A 22,292-nucleotide genomic window follows, 5' to 3' on the forward strand; every position below is an offset into this window, starting at 1 on the left:
CGATATATTAAAATCTTTGATTTTTACTTTAGTTATTTGACATTATATATATCAATAGAATATCATTCTGTGGAATGCTAGTGGTGTTACAAAACTTCGTTATTGATATGCAGATTTTAAATTTTCTATACTTTTAATTTTTCTCAGAGGAAACTCAAAGTTCGATGAATGAGTGATTTTTTCTTTTTGGCAGTTCATTATTTTTTTGGTTTTGTTTTCATTATCTTATTTTGAGAGTGGACTAGGATCAAAACGAAAACTAAAGTTTTATTAAAATTTCATTTGTTTTCACACCATTACTTTATCTTATGATACACACATGAAAATTCCCAAAATAATGTTAAGTACCAAGGGCTGCCCACAGGATTACATGATTATTGAAGAACACACTAACAAACAAAGGTAAGGGAGTTATCATTCTTCTTTATAAAGCCTTGATGTGACCACATCTGGATTACTGTGTGCAGGTCTGGGTGTATTGGGGATAAGGAAGTGGTGGTGAGGATCCAGAGGAAAATGACCAAGATGGTGAGTGGTTGTGGAATGTTTCCTATGAGGATGGATTGAAGATTTGTGGATTACAAAAGTTGGTTGACGTGAAAAAAGGGGGGGGATATGATAGAAACATTTGAGTTACTTAAAGGATACTATAAGGTTGATGCTAGGAAAATATTTCAACACTTGGCTAGAGGGAACAAAACAAGAGCTCATCCTTGGAAGTTGGATGAGATTGCGGCTAACAAGTGCATGAGGACTTTTTTTGCTTGGAGAGCAGTGAATGAATGGAGTGGATTGCCTGAGTCAGTTGTAAGTGCTTTTTCTGTTAATGTTTCAAGGAGAGGTATGATAGATATTGTGTTGATAGTTTATCTCTCCCAAAATGAGTCTTAGGACTCCATGGGGGGTGCCTGTGCAATAATAATAACTTCCTTACATAGTGCACTCACTGAGCTAATTTGCTGAAGCTTGCCTTCATCTTCCTTTGCAGCAACCAACTATATATTTTGACTTCTTGGCCTCTAACTCATATGGATAACCTCATATGTACTGTTTCCCATGGCCCTGCCTTTTTGCTGGATTTTTGCATTGTAGGTTGGAATTCTGTTATTGTCATCACTACCTCTCCTATTATGTTCAGTATCCTGAAAATGCAATAAGCTCCACATTTTATCATTTTACTTTAACTAGATTATCCATCACGAGCCTTGTTTTTCTCTAATCCACTAACTTTTGGCTAAGTAGAACTGGGTGACGATAAAAACTCCCCCTTATTCCTTATGCTTGTTGCATTTGTGTACATGAATTGCAATATTCCCTTGCATCTTTTGTGACCTGAGAAACTGCATGCAGCATATTTTTGTCCATTCCCGTTTTTACTTCCCTGAAGAGTACCCACATACTTTTACTTCCTGCATGCCTCTTAACTAAAGCTCTAGATTAACTGATTTGAAAAACAATTTCTCCTGACATTTAACTCCAAATCCATTCAAATACAATTTATTAGATTATGTTACACTTGCACAACCTACATGTTGACTTGTTTGTAATCATTGCTCTTTTCAGTTTGTTCTTATTTAACTCTCTTGCTCTTCTTTTTTGCCCCCTTCCAGTAACTTTCTCTCTCTCTCTGGTATCCTCTTTTATTCTATATCTGTCACTCTTCATATCATTCATACCTGCCAAAGCACTCAAATCTTTCACTTTTTTTTTTCCTTGTTACATTCTGTTGGTGTTGGTCGATTGGTAGAGCCTCTGCTACTAATGGCTCAGTTAAGTAAGTTTGAGCGTGGTTAGTAGTTGGAAGGGGACCAATCGTTCAATGCTGTTGGCACACTCTCCCTCGATGAGTCTTTGGACTCCCTGGAGGTGTCAAATAATAATAATATCCTTACACCTATAAAACATGATATCATCATGTTCTCTTCCTTCTCTTCAAGTATACTCCTTGTCATGGAACCAGTACAATGTTCTTTCTTTAATTTAACATTTCATACTTTCTTTTCTGATTTTATCTCAAAGTTCTTTTTCTTCTCTGCAGTATTATTCACCAGACATTTCTCCATTTATTTGAACTAATCCATTGTCCTGTGACTCTGCCTAAGTATTCTCTCTCTCTCTGATCACGACCATCTTGAACATCATTATTTATACATACATGTGACTGTGTATATATACATGTGTGTGTTTTTCTCTCGCAGTAATCCTGCCAGGAGGTAATTTATTTCCTACATGCTGCATTACATACCATGCATATATTGCATGCAGCATCTAAATAATATGATTAACATTTATATTGTGTGTGTGTGTGTGTGTGTGTGTGTGTGTGTATATATATATATATATATATATATATATATATATATATATATAACCAAGTTATTTTATAAACTTGGTTATTTTAACTCCTAATCCCACGTATGCAAACAATTAAGTTTGCACCTGAAACAAAGTTCAAGTCTAAAGATGATACAACACCAGGGCAACTCATTGTAAAGGTGGATAAAGCTCTGATCACTATTCTTAGTATTTTCCCATAATGTAAAGCACATCTCACTAGAAGATGTATACTGCAATGCATTATGGGTGGGATCACTACCCAAACCGGTTTCAACCTTTTTTGAGGTCTCCTCAGTGAGTAGCTAGACCCTAAATACCAAGGTTATAGTAATACAGAGCCTTATCAACTTTACCTATACAAGTTGCAACAAGGTGTTTTTATTTTTAATAAAAATCTCTGGAGTAGATATAGATGTAATAAATTTTTTAACTTGGGGATATTGTATATTAGGATAACCATAATATTAGGATATATTAGGATAACCATAAGTAATTTTATAAACTTGGTTATTTTAACTTCTAATCCCAAGCATGCAAACAATTAAGTATATATATAATAAATATATATGTGATAAATTAAAAAATTTATTACATATATATATATATATTAAAGATACCAAGCTATTTTAAACCTGGTTTTACTCCATTTCCCAAGTAAGCAAACAGACAAGCAAGTCAAGTTTGGACCTGCACGTATTGGAATTCTAGCTGACCCTCAAAGTAGTGCAAGTCAAGGCAACTCATGGTAAAAGTAGAATAAGCTCTGATCACTATTCTTAATATTTACCCTTAATGCACAGCCCATCTCCTTGAGGAGATGTATGATGCTATGTATTAAACAGACAAACAAGTCAAGTTTGGACTTGCACATATTGGAATTCTAGCTGACCCTCAAAGTAGTGCAAGTCAAGGCAACTCATGGTAAAAGTAGAATAAGCTCTGATCACTATTCTTAATATTTACCCTTAATGCACAGCCCATCTCCTTGAGGAGATGTATGATGCTATGTATTAAAGACAAGGGGCCACTACCCAGACTGGTTTCGACCTTTATTGAGGTCTCATAAATGGGAGCCAGGCTAGAAATACCAAGATTTTAGTAATACAGAGCTTATAAGTATTTTACCAGAACAAGTTACCATAAGGTGTTTTAACCTTATTAAATAAAAATCTCTGGATGAGATATAAATGTAGAAAATATTTTACCTTGGGTATAATAAATGTTAAAGATACCAAGCTATTTTAAACCTGGTTTTACTCCATTTCCCAAGTAAGCAAACAGACAAACAAGTCAAGTTTGCGCCTGCACGTATTTGAAGTCTAGCTGACCCTCAAAGTAGTGCAAGTCAAGGCAACTCATGGTAAAAGTAGAATAAGTTCTGATCACTATTCTTAATATTTACCCTTAATGCACAGCCCATCTCCTTGAGGAGCTGTATGATGCTATGTATTAAAGGCAAGGGGACCACTACCCAGACCGGTTTTGACCTTTATTGAGGTCTCATCAGTGGGAGTCAGCCTGGATTTTGTTTGTAATATTGAAAGAGGCTTAAGATTCATCCCACCATAGCAGATAAAATACGTTTAGAAACCATCAACATTTTAAATATAAATTATAAGAAAACAATAACAAGCAACTTAACGAAACACGAATTAACAGCGGTGAAATCATTGAAATCAAATCCGAACATCGTAATAACTAGAGCATAAAGGAAGTGCCACCGTTATTCTAAACCGAACCACATATTTAGAAAAAATGAATCTGCTAGTCTCGGACAATAGTACATACCAACCTGTTAACTAAGACCCCAACCAATGGAATAAAAAAAGAAAACAGAGAAACTACTTAAATCAATTACTACATGGCCTGAAGATACAGTCAAAAAATTACTTCTGCACTGCGCTCATTCCCCGAGAATTTATGGTCTACCTAAGATACATAAACAAAACACCACTCTGGCTGATAGTCGAAGGTATAGACAGCCCAAATTATCACCTAGCCAAGAAATTAGCAGCAACATTCAAGGAGTTGGTAGGTCATTCCCCCTCCTATATCAGAAACACACAACACTTCATAAACATAATCAAAGACATTACATTAGAAAAAAAGATGATTTATTAGTCAGTTTGACATCTCTGCCCTCTTTACGAATGTTCCAATCAATGACACAATCCTTCTTTTACAGAACAAATTCCCTCCAGATGTCATGGTGCTCTTTGTGCATGTATTGTTCTGATTATTTTGTATGGTAAAACACTTTCTACCTACAAAAAGAAGGCACAGCCATGGGCTCAACATTATCCCCCCCCCTGCTAACTTTTATATGGAACATTTTGAGCAACACGCTGTAGATTCCTCTTCTTTTAAACCCAAAGTCTGGCTTAGATACGTTGATGATGTTTTTATGATCTGGCCCCATGGCTGCCAACAGAAATGCATACAGTTCACAATTGAGATTGAAAAACAGAACACACTTCCATTTCTAGATACACTTTTCACACGTCTTCCTTCTGGCAGTCTTTCCTTCTCTGTTTACCAGAAACTGACACATACTGGCCAATATATACACATAAACTCCATACGCATAGAGTTATTAACTAGGTGTCATTAATACTCTAAAAAACAGGGCTTTGATGATCTGCTCCATTGAACAAGCACTGAAAGACGAATTTAAAGTTATCAGCAATACTTTTATAAAAAAATGGTTACAGCCAAAACACCATTAACAAAATTCTCTACAAGACCTCAATAAAAAACAAAGATAAACTAGATCAAAATAAAACTATAACCATTCCTTACATTAAAGGGACATCAGATAAAATAAACAGAATACTACAGAAATACAACCTCAAAGCCACCTTTAAACCTCCTGCAAAATTAAAAAGCTTACTGAACTCATCCAAAGACCCACTCCCTCTGCTGGCCCACCCTGTAGTATACCATATTTATTGCACTTGTAATCTACCATACATAGGTGAAACAGGACGCACAATTCCTATCAGATAAAAAGAACATAAACGACACACATTAAATATAATAACTGGTGAAGCTGGCATTTCTGATCATACCCCAAACACTTTACATAGAATTGACTGGAAAATCACAATTGTTTACATCACACCAAAACATGGTTTGAATGCAAATTTAAGGAAGCCTATAAGATTCTTATCAACCAGCCAATATGAACAATAATGATGGTCTAAAAATCCCAAACATATGGACGGCACATATTCTACCTAAGGAACCTTTCATCCTAAGAGCTAACTATAAACAGGACTGTAGATAATCCAGAATCTTAAATGTAATATAACAACTGTCATGCTAAAAATAGGACATCATTCTTACTGTAAGAAAACTATCAATATGAAAGAATGTTTCTCCCATGTTACCTTAAATAGAATTTAGCTTTGATGTAGTTTCTAAAGATTAAATTAATTTTTAATTTTATCTGTATCTTTTTTTTCACTACAGGTCATGCCAGTACTGGTGATCAAATCATTGCTTCTTTAGCTTACTGTGTGAAATGTAACTCAGCTTGTCCTTGTATATTTGTACAGGGTATCCCAAAATTCACGCAAGAAGTAATTTTGATAGAAAACACAGGTTTTTAATTAAAAATTGTAATTTCTTATTGATTCATAAAGTATACAGTATAGGGTTATGCATAGAATAGCATATCGGGTAAATGGCCTCCATGGCTTTGCTGGCACATATGCACTCTTTTGTCGAAATTTTCCATGACCATTTTGCATAAATGTGGCTGAATTTCATTGATACAGCGCTCAATTTCCTCCTTCAAGGCGTGGGTGGTCGTGGGCTTGTTGGCATAAACCTTAGACTTCAAAAAACCCTAAAGAAAAAAGTCCAACTTCGTTAAGTCACATGATCTGGGTGGCCAATTCTGATCACCAAAACGGGAAATTACACGACCAGGAAATGATTCATGCAGTAATTGAATTGTTTCTCGGACTGTATGGCACGTGGCACCGTCTTGTTGAAACCACATGTCATCCACATCCATATCTTGCAATTTAGGCACTAAAAACTGGATTATGTCGCGATTGCGAGCACCATTAACTGCCTTACCAGCTGCATTTTCGAAGAAGAATGGACTGATGATGCCTCCCGCCCAAAATCCGCACCAAACAGTGACACGTTGTGGATGCATTTGTTTCTCAACAATCACTTGTGAATTTTCTGAATCCCAAATGTGACAATTTTGTCGATTAACGAAGCCATCAAGATGAAAATGAGCCTCATCGCTGAAGATGATTTTGTTTGAAAAATAAGCATCCACTTGTTGTTGTTCCATAATCCATTCAATGAACTCTCTTCGCTGTGTGTGGTCATTTTTAATAACCCTGAACTGTCAGCTGTCACACTGTCTTTTTTTCCTCGTTGGCAACACTTTACCGCACAAATGGTGCTAAATTTAAATCTTGCGTGAATTTTGGGACACCCTGTATATACTCCAGATGATGACCTCGATATAAAGGTCAAAACATCAGGAAATTAAAAATAGTTATTTATAACGTGGTTGTAAAGTCCATAATTTCCAAAATGAACGGTCATCGCCGTGCATCAATAAAAGAAAGAATGTGATAACACAAGTTGGATGCCAAATAGTATAGAAAGAGATCCAAATCAGTCAGTAAATAGTCACGAGACTTCCCTGGTCAACTGGCACATAATCCTGCTGTCACATGCTCTGCCAGGTGAGGGAGTCTGAGTAGTGATATGTGGAAAGCACTGTCAAGGTCATTGAATGGCCAGACAACTGGTTGCTCTCTGTATGGGTGTCAGGTTTACAAATCTTTTCCCCCTACTGCATGTCTCCACTCTTTATTTACATCCAATAATAATAAACCAGAATTGCAAAATGAGACAGACAAACAATGATAGCAACACTGTGAACAAAATAGATCTCCCATCAACAACCAATTCATCCTAACAAATCAAACCAGACATGATATTCCAAACTTACTAGGATCCCTATCAAAAAAAATCATTTCCCCATCCCTTTACAAGCATTCATGGTATAAATTCCAACATAAATGACGTTCATCACTACTTACAGAATCTAAACCAGACCATCTTCCTTTAACAGAAACTCAAATTGCAGCTTCAACAACCACAATTCACCTCCATTGCCCAAATTATACTCTACACAGTTCATTTCGCCACAAAGGTGACTCCTTTGCACATTCTGGCATTGTCTGGCTGAAGGTTTCCTTGCCCCATTTAGTAACATTCATCTGCTGCATTTACTGGTCTTCAAACTCTGAAAACCACTAAGACCCCTTCATTTCCTATCCATGAAACTTTTACTATCTACAATCTTGCTATCGAAACAACAGTCATCATACCAGGTGTCAACAACTCCAACTGAACTTCTGCATCCCATCCAGAAGTTTTTGCTATAAGCAGTGATCTAACAAAAATCATGCAGCTAACTACCTGAAGCAAGAAAACAATAATAAGAATCCATAATTCAGTAGCAAGACCTATCCTAACATATGTTTTAGAAGAATGGACCATAACTGATGCAGACAGAAAAAGACTAAGCTCTGAAATGAGATTCATGCACAAACGATTGCACAAAACAGCTATAATAAACTAGACTTCATAAGAAATAGTGATATTTAAAGATACTTAAAGAAACTTGAGGTGATATCTGTTTTAGACTACATTGATCTTTATAGAGAGAGAGATGGAAACAATGTACAGAAAGAATCAGTGGAGGAAGACTCCCCAGAGAGAGAGATGCAGAGATATTGACCTCAAGGGAGAAGGAATAGAGGATGGCCTTTGAAAAGATGGGAAGAGACCATAACAGTTCACTAGGACTATTACTCTAAAGGAAGAAGTTATCAGTGCTCAACTCCTTCACTACCTAGAGGCTCACCAGACAATCAACGACTACCATTATGAATTCTGCCAATCCAGATCCACAGCTGATATCTTAGCCTACATCACTCACCACTGGACACTTGCAATGGAAAAGTTCAGAGAAATGCGTGCTTTTTGCTTTTTGACATTTTTAAGACTTTCAATTGTGTTTGGCATCAAGACCTGCTTTGCAAACTGCCTTCCTTTGGTCTACTTGCCACCCTCTAACTGGATAACTAGTTTCCTCTCTGGTCTTTCACTGTGTGTGTCACGGTGGATGGAACCCTGTCTTCAAGTTTTGTCACCAAAGCAAGAGTGCCTTAAGTCTCCATTCCCTCCTTATTTTCATTCTCTTATACATAAATGACCTACTCTCAATCACTACACATCTATCCATAGCTTTTGCTGATGATAGCACTCTCCATTCATCCTACTCCTTTGACAAACCGTGTAGTTCCCAGACATCCCTTACATCAAGATCATCTGTAACCAGTGTTAAACACTGATCTCCATACTATCCTATACTAAACTAAAAAATCTAAAATCTAAACTAAACTATCCATACTATACTAAACCGTGTAGTTCCCAGACATCCCTTACGTCAAGATCATCTGCAACCAGTGTTAAACACTGATCTCCATACTATCCTTCGGTGGGGCAAGGATAACCTAGTGATCTTCATTGCTGCCAAAATGCAGTCTTGCCTCTTCTCTTGCAAAAGGAATTTGAGCTCACCTTTCCTCATCCTCAGTAAACCTACAGCTTTTACCCCCACCCATCTACTAACCCTATACCAAATTCCAAATTTGCCCATCTTTAGAATACTGTTCACACATTTGTGGTGGTGGTGCACCTAAAACTCCTTAAAAATTCTTGATCCTGTTCAACACTTTGACTCAAGCTTCTACTAGAAGCTCACTTCAACCTCTATCTCACTGATGCAGTTTTTCAGCTGCAGGTATCTCTTCTACAGGTGCTTCCATAGTCATTGATACAGTGAATTGGCAAACATTATTTCTCCACTGCAGAAGCTGTCCCTTGACAGAACTTCCAACTTATTGAACCTGCTTCTCTTCTTCCTCATTTATTCCATCCATTTCTGTCCTCTGGAACAGCTTTCCCCATGATGTGTTTCCCAACAGTTTCAACCTACAGCTTTTTTAAGAATGCCAATAGGTTCTTCTTTCTCAACCCTTATGTGCACCTCACACACTGCACTGATATGCTATAGGTTCTTGTATGTCTCGTGTGTGAGATAAATAAAAAAAAAAAAAATCACATTATGAAGGAAAGTGATAATAAAACTGATACCAAAATTGGAGATGTTAATCACAGCCTTTTATGCAGATGATTTTATACTTCTAAATAAATGCAGTACAACTCTGCAGGATTGTCTAATTAAATTCAATAACTGCTGTGATAAATTCAATATGAAATTCAACAATAAAAAAAGCAAAATGAAAATAGGCAGGAACATTGAAAGTATCAACGGCATATTGAATAAAACAAGTAATTTCAATTATTTCACCACAATTTTTAGTGAAGATGGCAAATTAAATATGTAAATATATAAAGGAATTAGCAAAGATGGCATTGTAGAAAGTCAGTGTAATAACTTTATATGGAGAAAGAGAGAAATTAGTTCAGAATACTAAAGTAACTATATACAAGACTATTTCAAACCAATTTTACCATTTTGATCTGAGTAAAAAAAAACACTTGATCAAAGACTGGAGACCACAGTATGAGAATTTTGAGAAAGATTAGAGGAATGAACAGATGCATCATTATCAAAATAAAAAAATTGAGATCTTAGGAAGGAACTCAATATTATTAGCGTTCAGAAGTGGGTGAGTAGAGTATACATCAGGTGATATGGTCACTTAAACAGAATGGAAGATGAATGGATAGAAAAACAACTATTTTTTGCTAGAATAGTAGAAAAAGACCTAGAGTAAGAAGTTCCTTAGAAGACTGAAATATAAGACATGACGATATTGGAGTCCTGACAAGATGACAGATTCATTTGGAGAATAATTGTCAGTAGGAAGTTAACAAGGATGTAAACTTTTCATGTAGTATTATCATACACTGGTGTCCAAAATCTAAGGATGAACACTATTTCTGAAGATTACAACTGCAAATTCAGACTAATCAGTTTGTGGCATTTTGCATAACTGACAATTTTGAGTAGAAAGCAAGTACACATTCAGATTTTTGAATGGTGTGCAAAGTGGTCACATGGTAGCACTCAACAGGATAAAAAGGCAAATGGCTGCGTTAAGCAGGTTGTTTGAAGGAAACTTTTTTTCATGAAGGAATAAAGTTGCAAATTTGGATGTCTTGTAATGTCTCAAAGACATCATCTAGATGATTTCATGTGGAGGAAGAAGTATTATTATTATTATTATTCAGAAGGTTACAGAATTACTGATATTGCCAAATATTGCCAGACAGTTTGGAATCTCACATAGCATTATATCCAGGCTCTGAGGCATTTCAGGCCAATGGCAAATGTGTTCCATGCGTTTGCTACGAGTTTGCCCTTGCCTCTACTATGTAGGATGAAGAGAGATTTTTGGTTATTGCAGCAAAACGTAATTGATGCACCATAGCAGGTCAGCTTGCAAGTTGGCTTCATTCAAGTACAGGTATATAAGATATCTCAACAGACTGTGGCAAAACATCTGTGACAAGTAGTTATATTTGCCCAAAGGCCCGTAGGCTGCATCCCTTTATCCACAGCTCATCATAGAGCATGTTTTGAGTTGTATCCATAATTAGCTAATGTACTCTTTACAGATGGCTCATTTTGTTCTTTTCTCCAATTCCTCATTTCCTGTTCATTTCCTCCAATGACACTTGATCTGGCATGAATGTGTTACTGCTTACCATTGTGAGAATGTTCTTGAAAGGGATAGATATAGTGGTTCTGAGGTCATGGTGTGGGGGAGGCATTATGCTTAATGGCTGCATCGAGCTACAAGTGCTACAAAAAAAGGGACTATGACTTGGGAACGATATTGCAACAAAGTTCTTCAATGTCGCATTTGATTTTTCCATGCTACTGTAGGTGAAGAATTCATTTTTATGGATGACAATGCTACACCTTGTACATGATCTGTGGTGGTACTTCAGGTGACTGCAGATATTAATTGAATTGAGTGGCCAGCATGCTCTCCAGATCTCAACCTCATAGAATATGTTTGGGGCACAAGGGGGGGATGCACCGCTGCTGCTCGAAATTACCCCCCCCCCAGAAATCAAGGCCTTGCTCTGAAGGAGGGGGGTGGATGGGGCAGTTCGCCTAAAGAACTGAATCACTTGGTGCTAAGCATGGTACAGTGTGTGTGAGAGAGCTGCTGCATTGCAGTTTGGGGTGGATATGTTCCATGTTGAAATGTCTCTCCAAATACTTTTCTGTAAGCATAGTTAAGGAACTAATATATATTAATTCCTTAACTATGTCCTTTGAAAATTTAACTTTTGTCAAATATGCATTTCAATTTAATTTGTACGAAATTTATAACACAATTTTTGTGTGATATAATTTATTAGTATGCTGGCAATAAATTTATGTCCACATTTGGCTGTAGTCATGAAAAATTTTTCATATACAGGTAAAAATGTAGTTTGTCCTTAGTTTTTGAACACCAGTGTACTAACAGATTTGCTTAACTTCAGTGATTAGATAAAAATGGGTGCTTTCAAATCAATTTGTCTGCTGATGATATCAAGAGCCTGTGTAAGTTGTTCTTCAGTAACTTTTCAGCAAGAAATCCCTACCATAAAGCAAGAACAGGTTGAAGATTTGTGGGTTACAGAAACTGGTTGGTAGGTGGAAAATGGATAATATGATTGAGACATACAAATTACTGAAAGGTTTTTACAAGATTAATTCAGGATATTTTTCAGAACAGGTCTGGTGGTTGGAGAACTAGGGGACCATCCTTGGAAACTGAGCACAAGTGCAGTTAGCAGGGGTGTCAGCCTAGATTCTTTGCTTGGTGAGTAGTGAATGGTGGAATAGGTTGCCAGAGTCTGTTGTGGGTGTCATGACTGTGAATGAGTTCAAGGTATGATATTATTATTATGGGCGACTCCAAGGAGTCCTTAGACTCATCGAGGGAGGCCCTAAACATCATGTCCATTACAACTATTCGACATTCACACAGTATCTGTCATATCTTGCCTTGAACTCATTCACTGTCATAGTACCCACAACAGACTCTGGCAGCTTATTCCACTCATTCACCACTCTAAAAGTAAAAAACCCAGCTCTAACACCCTTGCTAACCACACTCTTGGATGTCCATGGATGTCCCCCTAGTCCTCCCACCACCAATCCTGTTCTCAAAAATATCCTCTGAATTAATCCTATAGAAACCCTTCAGTAATTTGAATGTCTCAATCATATCACCCCTTTTCTGCCTATCAACCAATTTCTGCAACCCACAAATCTTCAACCTATTTTCATAAGGTTCATTCCATAGACCTGCTATCATCTTGGTCACTTGCCTCTAGATCCTCTCAACCTCCTCCCCATCAAGAAGAAACCTAGGCGACCAAATCTGGGCAGAGTAGTCGAGATGTCTTATCAAGGCTCGATACACAGGAACAATAACTTGCTTATCTCTGCTCGTCAAAGTATTCTTCAGCATCCAAGTGATTTGATGAGCTGATTTAGCCACTTTTGCAATGTGTCCCCTAAACTTCAACTCCCTATCCACCAACACTCCCAAATCCCTGGCCTCATCAATCTCCTGGAGTACAGTTCCACCAATGTGATATACTGATATGCTAATCTTTTCTGCTGCTAATATGTACTGCATTAATGTTGGATAGAGTTTGGCATGATGTTTAGGGCTTCCCTTAATGAGTCTAAGGCTGCGGGTTCAAATCCCACCATGAGCATGGATGTTTGTGAAAATACTAGTGGAGGTGGGCAGTAGATACCTTTGGTGTAAGTGATGGTAGTTGTGGTTCATTGTAGTTGGTGGATTAAGTGGTGGAGACAGTTGGAAAGTAGGTGCTCTCTCTCGATGAGTCTTTGGACTCCCTGGAGTGGGGGTATCACATAATAATAATTATTATTATTATGATTTTTCATGGAACTCTTGTTCACATCCCCTGGAACACAGCTTGGGAAACACTGTATTAGATAAGATAACTATTATTTAAGGAATTGACAGCGTATACTAGAAATATAGATTAAATAAACTTTAATATATACTTTCCGATATTTCGGCGAATGTCACGTTGCCATCTTCTTGGGAACTTACTATAAAGACACGTGGACACAAGTACTAATAACAGCAAATGAGACTGAAGCTAGGAGGCTAGCGTTTTCCTAAAGTCCTGATGGTTCCCCCTGGCGGGCTATATTGGTAGTTCTTGGCCTTTGGGCTGAAGTTCTTCTGATAAATGTTTCCCAAATTTGGGGCAGTCTCATGCATCGAAATTTGTTGAGGTTTGGCATGTTCCTAAGGCCTGAGGCTGATTCCATGAATAGTCTTTCATATTTGAACTTGCTGTGGTGTATTACTGTGGCACACAAGGATTACATCCAATTTCACAAGTACAGCCACTCTAGGGTTGCAGACTACACTCTGGATACTCGCCACAGAATAAGATGGAAAAAAGCCACAGTAATACACCGCAGCAAGTTCAAGTATGAAAGACTATTCATGGAATCAGCCTCGGCCCTTAGGAACATGCCAAACCTCAACAAATTTGGATGCATGAAACTGCCCGAAATTTGGGATACTTTTATCAGAAGAACTTCAGCCCAAAGGCCAAGAACTACCAATATAGCCCGCCAGGGGGCACCATCAGGACTTTAGGAAAACGCTAGCTTCCTAGCTTCAGTCTCATTTGCTGTTATTAGTACTTGTGTGCACGTGTCTTTATAGTAAGTTCCCAAGAAGATGGCAACGTGACGTTCGCCGAAATATCGGAAAGTATATATTAAAGTTTATTTAATCTATATTTCTAGTATACGCTGTCAATTCCTTAAATAATAGTTATCATGTATTAGATAAGATTTGACACAAAAATGGGAAAATGAACCTTCCATACTCAGAGAGGTGGTGGAACTGGGTATCAAAAATATGAAAACTGTAAAATCAGTAAAGATAGAATTTATACTGAAATGATAAACAGCATGGGCAGAGCAGGGATTGAATTAATGCTGAGATTATGTAATTAAATTTGGAGGTTCCTGACTAATGAATTGGGCAAAGTCAATCTTTATATCCATTAAAGTCAATCCATTAAAAAGGAAGCTAAAAAATGTGAATACTAATCTCAAATGCAAGTGAAATTGTGCTTTATTATTATTACATGACACCTCTAGGGAGTCCAAGGAGTCATCATGGGAGGGCATTCTACTCTACTTCGCTAAATGCATCTCATCCTCTCCACTACTGCTTAATTCTCCTACTATGACACTACTATTACCATCAACAACATCTACCACCCATCAACACCGACACCATTTTTTCCTGTAAATTGTGTGACCTGAAGGCTGGTTTGTCTGCGGATGAAAAACCTGAGTTTCTGAGGGAAAAAAACCTTGCTACCTCTGTGCGAGATCGGCATTCACCTTCAATCGAAAAAAGCCTATATAAGGATTCTCTTTGTCACGGCAAGGATTGAAAACAGGTCTTTTCCAATGGAAGGGTACAATGTTCTGCTGTTCTTCCAATTGTGCTACGGAGGTACTACATAGCACAATTGGTGTTATGGAATGCTTCCCTGGTAGCTTTTTGAAACTAAGTTTTTTTAATATATATTTTATAGCAAAATATATATTAAAAAAACTTAGTTTCAAGAATCTACCAGGAGCGTATGAGAATTTAACTTTTAGTTACCAGAGTTGCTTTAGTTTGCACTACTTAAAAGACACAAGCTCTGCCCAAGAACCCATATTTACCTTTTATTAATGCTTAAATTAGGTTTCTGGCCTGACAGCTGTTTCAAACTATTCGTTTTTGTTGGAGACTAAGCAGAAATCCAGAGAGTAAAAATTTCAATACTCTAGCAAGGCAGAAAGTTTAATTCATCATAACTGAACTCTCAGTAGGTGCATAATTACATAAGAATATATAGCTGAAAGGCTTTTATTTGGTGCGTGAATGGAGGACATAGATCCAGCCATATTTACAGTATTTGTCAGCTTATAAGACGCACTTTTTTCTTTGAAAATAGGTATGAAAAGCAGGATGCGTCTTATTCGCCAATACTTAGTTTTTTATTACTTTCATTTCTGGAAATTTTCTCTGTTCTGAGTTACGCGATTTCTTTCTCGCTTCCTTACAATGTGTGAGAGCATTCCATTATGTAGAGTTCAGTGGATGCACATGCGCTGTCATCGACGATCACAGCTGTGTTCCTGTTTGTTTAAACTTCCAATTGTTGTCGCAGTTGTTGTGAACGGTGATGAATTTATGCCATTAAATTTTCTCTAAATTTCTTGGCAAATTATGGCTGAAAAACGTCGGTATTGCTAAAATATTGCATACAAGCTACGTGTGATTGCGTATGCTAAAGAACACGGAAACAGGGCTGCAGAGAGGCATTTTGGGCCACTCTCAGCTGAGAAAATGATAGTTTTTTTTCCCTAAAAAAATGTATACAAAATAGGGGTCATCTTATAGGCCAGTGCGTCTTATACGCCAGCAAATACGGTAATTTCAGCACTAATAAAACATGAATATAGACTTCTGTGCAGAAATTATCTTTTAAGTAATGCAAATCTAGTAATGCAACTCTAATGCTGAAGGTTATGTTCTCATAAGCTCTTTGGTAAATTTTTGAAACTTAAATTTTTAAGTTTCGTTTTATATTTCACTATAAAATATGGCTGGATACATAATACCATTCATTTTGGTATTGTGCTCTGTATTATCAAAGAAAGAAAAAAATAAACAATAATACCAGTTATATATTTGGTTTAATCCTTTATTCAAGTGTAAGCAAACAAAGTTTGTGAAAACAAAGTATTTTCATTACTGGGGCAACTCGTGGCAAATGTGGAATAACTTCTCATCACTTGCGTTAGTATCCCATAGTGCAAAGCACATCTCCTTGTGGACATGTATAATGCTATGCATTAAGGGAAGGGTCACTACCCAGACCGGTTTTGACCTTTATTGGGGTCTCATCAATGGGAACCAGACCCAGAGGTGGTGATACTAAGGTGGAAGTAATGGAGAAGTCATATTTCCATATACCAGTTGCCAAAAGGTGTCACACCTTATTATTAAAATTCTCTGAATTAGAGATAAGTTGGTGGACGTTTTTTCACTTGGCTATGCTACCAATTATATATTTAGTTTAATTACTTCAGGTGCGAACTTTGTTTGCTTACACTTGGATAAAGGATTAAACTAAATATATAATTGGTAGCATAGCCAAGTGAAAAAACTCTCTTTGCATATTTTTAACCTTTTAAGTCCCAATCCAAACAACCAATTCTTTCATCTTTCCCTTCTGCAAACTAAAAGCTTTGCTAACATCCATGAATGATCTTTGCACCTGGGAAACATACTTTCGTCACATTTGCATTACACCTTTTATCATTGAATCTTCATACAATACCTTCTACTTACTCCCAGTTCTGCCTCCTACTTTACCACATATAGAGGAAGTAAGAAGATGAATTAAAGTGGGAAGATCTGTAATGACTCAGCTCACAATGATCTGGAAGAATAGAAAAATATCTATCAACAAAACAGACTGTTCAGATCCTTGGTCTTCTTTGTGGTTGTTCTTTATGGCTCATAGTCTTGGACACTAAGCAGGACAATTAAGGAGATCAGTGCTTTTAAAATGTGGGCTTGAAGAAGGATATTTTAAGATCCTTCTTCAAAGATATCAAGGGATTGCCGCAATTAATTCGTCGCGGCAATCCCTTGATATATGCTGCGATAATCAAATCCGTGTTAAGCAGGGGATATCTGTATTTGCTAATATTCATTAAGCGGCGAAATACGCAGAAAGCAAAATTTGTGAACCTGCACCAATGTGTGGTTTTTTTTTTCATTAAAATATAAAAAATAACAAAAAAGAAATAATAAAAATTAAATGTTTCTTTTAAAATAAAAAAAATCTACTTAGTCTTAAAAGATTTTAAATTTGTTTTCATTATTTCATGTCCCCCTCCCCAACAAAACCTATGGGCCCCCCAAGGGAGTCGCTACCCACAGTTTGGGAAGCGCTGCTTTAAAGGATTAGAATGAAGAGTTTGCCAGTTCAGTACTATGCATTGAAAGGCATGAATTATTTTAAGAATTGGCTTATGAATTTGGGACATGGAATTACAATGGAAATCAAGAAAAATTTTACTGGTTCTTGACATTTGCTAAGGAGGTCAGCGTAAAAGTTATATTTTACAATGCAATTTATGGCCAACAGTTGGCATGTAATAAGCAACAAGATCATTTAATGCTGTTTTGCTCACTGTGGTTTTAAGCATTCAATTATGCATATGCCAAATATAGCCGACAGTGTAAATGATGTCCCATTAGATGTTTGCATCCATTGATGGTCATCTTCAATAATTTAAATGAAAATGAAGATTTTTAGAAGGAAATTGAAGCAGAACATCAGAGAACATTAGAAAGAAAAGAAAGTGATAAGGATGACACTCCCAAGCTTCTATGAGGAACTACCGTGAATGCTAGAAAATTTATTACTGGATTATGACTATTTCATGCAGGAAGGCAATATTATTCTGCTGAATGCCTGTGCTGATTATTGCAGTCAATCAAGAAACAAACAAACAGACTACTTTAAATCAATTCCTAGGACATCATTAACTGCTAAGAACTGCATGTGTGTTTAATATGTATATAAATGAAATTATTTATTCTGTTGTGCACTTGGACTATTGTGTTCAGATTTCATCACCTAGTTTTTCTTGTGATGTGGAAAGATTGAAAAAAGGTCCAGAGGCGAGTGATCAATATCCAGAATGTTGATATGTTGAGAGGTTGTGGGAAAGTAAAAACAGAGGGATATGTACAGTTTAAATTAGCTTAAGTTAATTCAAGGATTTTATTGGAGTAATACAGAGGAAATTATAAATAGATTGGAAGGTGAAGTGGGGGGGGAACAAGAGGGGTGCGTGAGAAGTACATTTTTTACACGGTGAATTTGGGTGAGTAGAATGCATTACAGAATATTTTGAATGTTGGGGGTGTTAAGTAGCTTAATGTTCAATATGATAGTGTTGTTGAGGGGACCTCCCACAATGAGGTGAATGTTAAAGACATGGCTGAGGTCTGTGTGTTTCCTTTATTACTGCTTTTGATTAAGGGTTTCACTGGCATAACAGTGAAACTCTTTCAGACTGTCGGAAATAATAATTGTTATGGTATTCAGATGAGAGCCAATGCTTCAAAGCTGCCAGGTCAGTGAAATCTTTAATCAAATCTATAAAAGGAAAATATATGTGATCATAGGTTGAGTCTATTTTTAATTAGTATGGTACTAAGGCAATTCATGCTGAAGTTTGTATTCCTTCAAGCTCTTGATTTCTTTCTAAGTTTTAGTTTCAGAAGGTCCACATTGTTTGCATTACTTGGCTTTTTTTATGGTAATTCCATTCACAAAAGGCTCAACCTATAGTACATTAGTACCTTTGAATAGGTAGTAAAGGTGAGGAGAAAGAATATGAACAAGCTAGTCATTTTCTTGTTCATTATCAACTTGGGATATCTTAAAAGGAATTTTTTAATTCTAAATTTCCAATTTAGAATCTGAAATTTCAAATATTCCAGACTCCTGAATTATTAAATCTTCCACTACATATGTCAGTGTTCCAGCAGTTCTACCTATGAAAAAAAATTGAGCGCTTCATCTTAACCAGAAATTTGTAAGCATTCTAAAATGGCTTTTAGTTCAACCCAAAATTCCATATGATAAATGGTTTTCTAATCTCTCTTGGCTGTGATGATTTTGCTGAGGCCATAAGTTCACCATTATTCTGAAGTGCTTCCCTTACTTGGACATCACAGTATCGAATGTAACATTTCCCATTTTTCCATGAGCAATAAATTACCCTTTGAAGTCATAATTACCAATGGTTCAAAACCCCCCCTAAGCTTAATATTCCACTTTCTAAATTAGAATTTTAAAGCTTAATAAAAATCATTCTTTCATAAGAGCAGATAAAGGTACCATCACTGTAGTCCTTCATGATTGTATTACCTATGCTGTTATAAGCAGAGATCTTACCTATACCTATTTCATCACTTGCTTGATAATGTTATCTCTTGAGATCAAAAGAGCTGTTAAAAAAAACAGCTCTTAACTTATCATAGTGAGCCACCCATAATATAAGGTCTACTACATAAAACTGGCTGTCGCTCAGAACAATTTTTATTTACATATGCAGTCTGACTTACAAAATCTCCACATTCCTATCCATCCTCTTTAATTTTCTTACAGACAATTCCTGTTCATTTATTCAAAATACCACCGAAAAACTCAAAAATTAAAGACACCTCCAAGGAATCCAAAGGCTCATCGAGGGAGGGCAGCACCTACTCTACAACTCTCTGTCTCCACCACTCAAGTCACCAACTACAGTGAACCGCATCATCTACATCAATAGCGTCTACTGCCCACCACCACTAGTATTTTCACAGACAATCACAAACATTCATGCCCACGTCAGGATTCGAAACCAGAGCCTTTTGGCTGGAGATTGGATATGCTAACTACTCAGCCAACCAAGCCAGCTTCACTTCACTCTTTGCAAATGTCTTAAATGACAGACATCCTTGAATGTTTGGAAACCTCAACCTACAATTGAAAAAAAAATTAGTAAAGAAACTGATTTGGAGCATTGCACTGTATGGATGTGAAACCTGGACTCTAGGCAGAGAAGATGTAAGAAGATTGAAACCACACTAGTATTTTCACAGACAATCACAAACATCCATGCCCACGTCAGGATTCGAAACCAGAGCCTTTTGGCTGGAGATTGGATATGCTAACTACTCAGCCAACCAAGCCAGCTTCACTTCACTCTTTGCAAATGTCTTAAATGACAGACATCCTTGAATGTTTATCTTCTCAATTTTCAACTGATGTCAGAGCATTTCACATGGAGTGACAATCTATGTAAACAAATAGAGGTAATTGCCATGGACTCATCTTTGTCTCTAACATGAGCCAACTTTTATCTGGAATTTTTAGAATCCTAAATCTTTGCTTTGGATCCACTATGTGGATGATGTTTTTGCCATTTGGAATTGCACACAGCAAGAACTATAGTTCATTCTACAAAGAATTAATGACTTGCTTCTTAGAATGAAATTTACCCTCAGAAAGAGTCAAATGAAACTTAGCTTTTTTTTAATATGTTCTGTCAAGCAAGAAGCAGACAACTCCTACTTTTTTTCTGGACATTACATGATCAGATATTATTATCATGCAGGCAACTTCATGGAGTCTGTAGACTCATTATCTATAGACTCCATATCATACTTTCAGACTCTCATGCTTTGCTTTGAACTCATTCATAGTCATGGCATCCACAACAGACTCTGGCAGTCTGTTCCACTCATTCACCACTCTCCAGGCAAAAAAGAAAAATATAGTCCTCATACCCTTTGCTAATCACACACTTGCTCAACATTCACGAATGCCATCTAATTTTCCTACCACCAGACTTATTATGAAAAATATCCTGCAGAAAACACTTCAATAATTTGTATATCCAACACATCATCCCTTTCCTACCTATCAACCAGTTTCTGTAACCCACAAATCTTCAACCTATTCTCATAAGGTATTCCACAGATTTGTCACCATCTTGGTCACTAGCTTGTGGATCTTCTTTACCTTCTCCTCCTCATCTCCAAGAAACTCTGGCGACCAGATCTGCGCACAGTAGTCAAGTTGGGCTCTTATCAAGACCCTATAAAGAGGTATAATAACCTGCTTATTTTTTTGTCAGGATGTTCTTCAGTAACCAAATGACTTCTGATCACATGTTTTAGCCACTTTTGTAATAAGCCTTATGAATTTCAATTCCCTATCCACTAATACTCCCAGATCTCTGGCCTCGTCAATTTCCTGGAGTTCAGCTCCATGAATATGGTACACTGCTGATAATCTTTTCACCCCAAAATGCATAACCTTACACTTTGCCACATTGAACTGATATCGTTTCTCTTTTACCCATACTGCCAATCTTTTTAAATCATCCTGTAGAATTTTGACATCTTTATTGACTATTACTCTACCCAATTTTGCATCATCGGCAAACAACTGAATAGTTCCTGTCAGTTCATTTCCTGTATCATTAATGTACATTAATGTATTGTGGCATGCCACTAGTCACAGGCCTTCTACTGGACTCTACTTCTTTATAAACTGCTGTCTGGTCTTTCTCTATCAACCATCCTCTTACAACTTTGTAATCATTCCCATATGCTGCAATTTATTATTAAAATTCCATATGGTATGCTATTAAAAACATTTGCAAGTCCAGCAGTGTCACTGTATACTTTTATCCAACCCAGCTGTCACTATATTATAAAAAGTAATTTTTTTTTATTATTATTATGTGACACCTCCAAGGAATCCAAAGACTCATGAAGGGGAAGGCATCTATTCTACGGCTCTCTGTCTCCATCATTCAATCCACCAACTACAGCAAACTGCAACTACTATCATCATCTACCTCAGTGCCATCTACTGCCCACACCACCACTAGTATTTTCACAGACAATCACAAACATCCATGCCCATGACTGGATTCGAAGGGTAGGTGCCTCATCAAATTACTGAGGCACCTACTTCGCAAAACCATGTCACCCCCACTCCCCATATAATATCCTATTCTTGTCTACCCATTCCTGGATTTTTTCCTTAACTAGCTTCTCCAGTACCTTGAGCACCACTCCTGAGATTCTTTCACATCTATTCATCATAAACATCTTTTAGTAGAAATTTTTGACTCAAGCAAATCTTTGCTTTCAACAGCTGCAGTCCAAAAAGTACTGACAAAATCATTAACTATTTCTCTCCAAATTCTAGAATAGATGAGC

The 22,292-nt window shown here is 36.8% G+C and overlaps 1 protein-coding gene across 3 annotated transcripts in view; it reads left to right on the forward strand.

Moving 5' to 3' along the window:
* Dis3l2 (Dis3 like 3'-5' exoribonuclease 2) overlaps positions 1–22,292 on the forward strand; it is a 592,606-nt gene that overhangs the window by 716 nt on the left and 569,598 nt on the right. Inside the window, exon 1 of one of the 3 annotated variants that reach the window (XM_090392001.1) lies at positions 15,245–15,306. The exons of the other annotated variants lie outside the window; for them this stretch is intronic. The gene's annotated coding sequence lies outside the window, so the exon portion shown is untranslated. Of the gene's footprint in view, positions 1–15,244; positions 15,307–22,292 lie in introns of those variants that run through there. 3 annotated transcript variants of the gene reach the window in all.

Source organism: Typopeltis vanoorti, chromosome 4 (genome assembly GCF_054136105.1).
Source record: "Typopeltis vanoorti isolate ZY-2024b chromosome 4, IOZ_Tvanoo_1.0, whole genome shotgun sequence".
In the NCBI taxonomy this organism is placed as follows: Eukaryota; Metazoa; Arthropoda; class Arachnida; order Uropygi; family Thelyphonidae; genus Typopeltis; species Typopeltis vanoorti.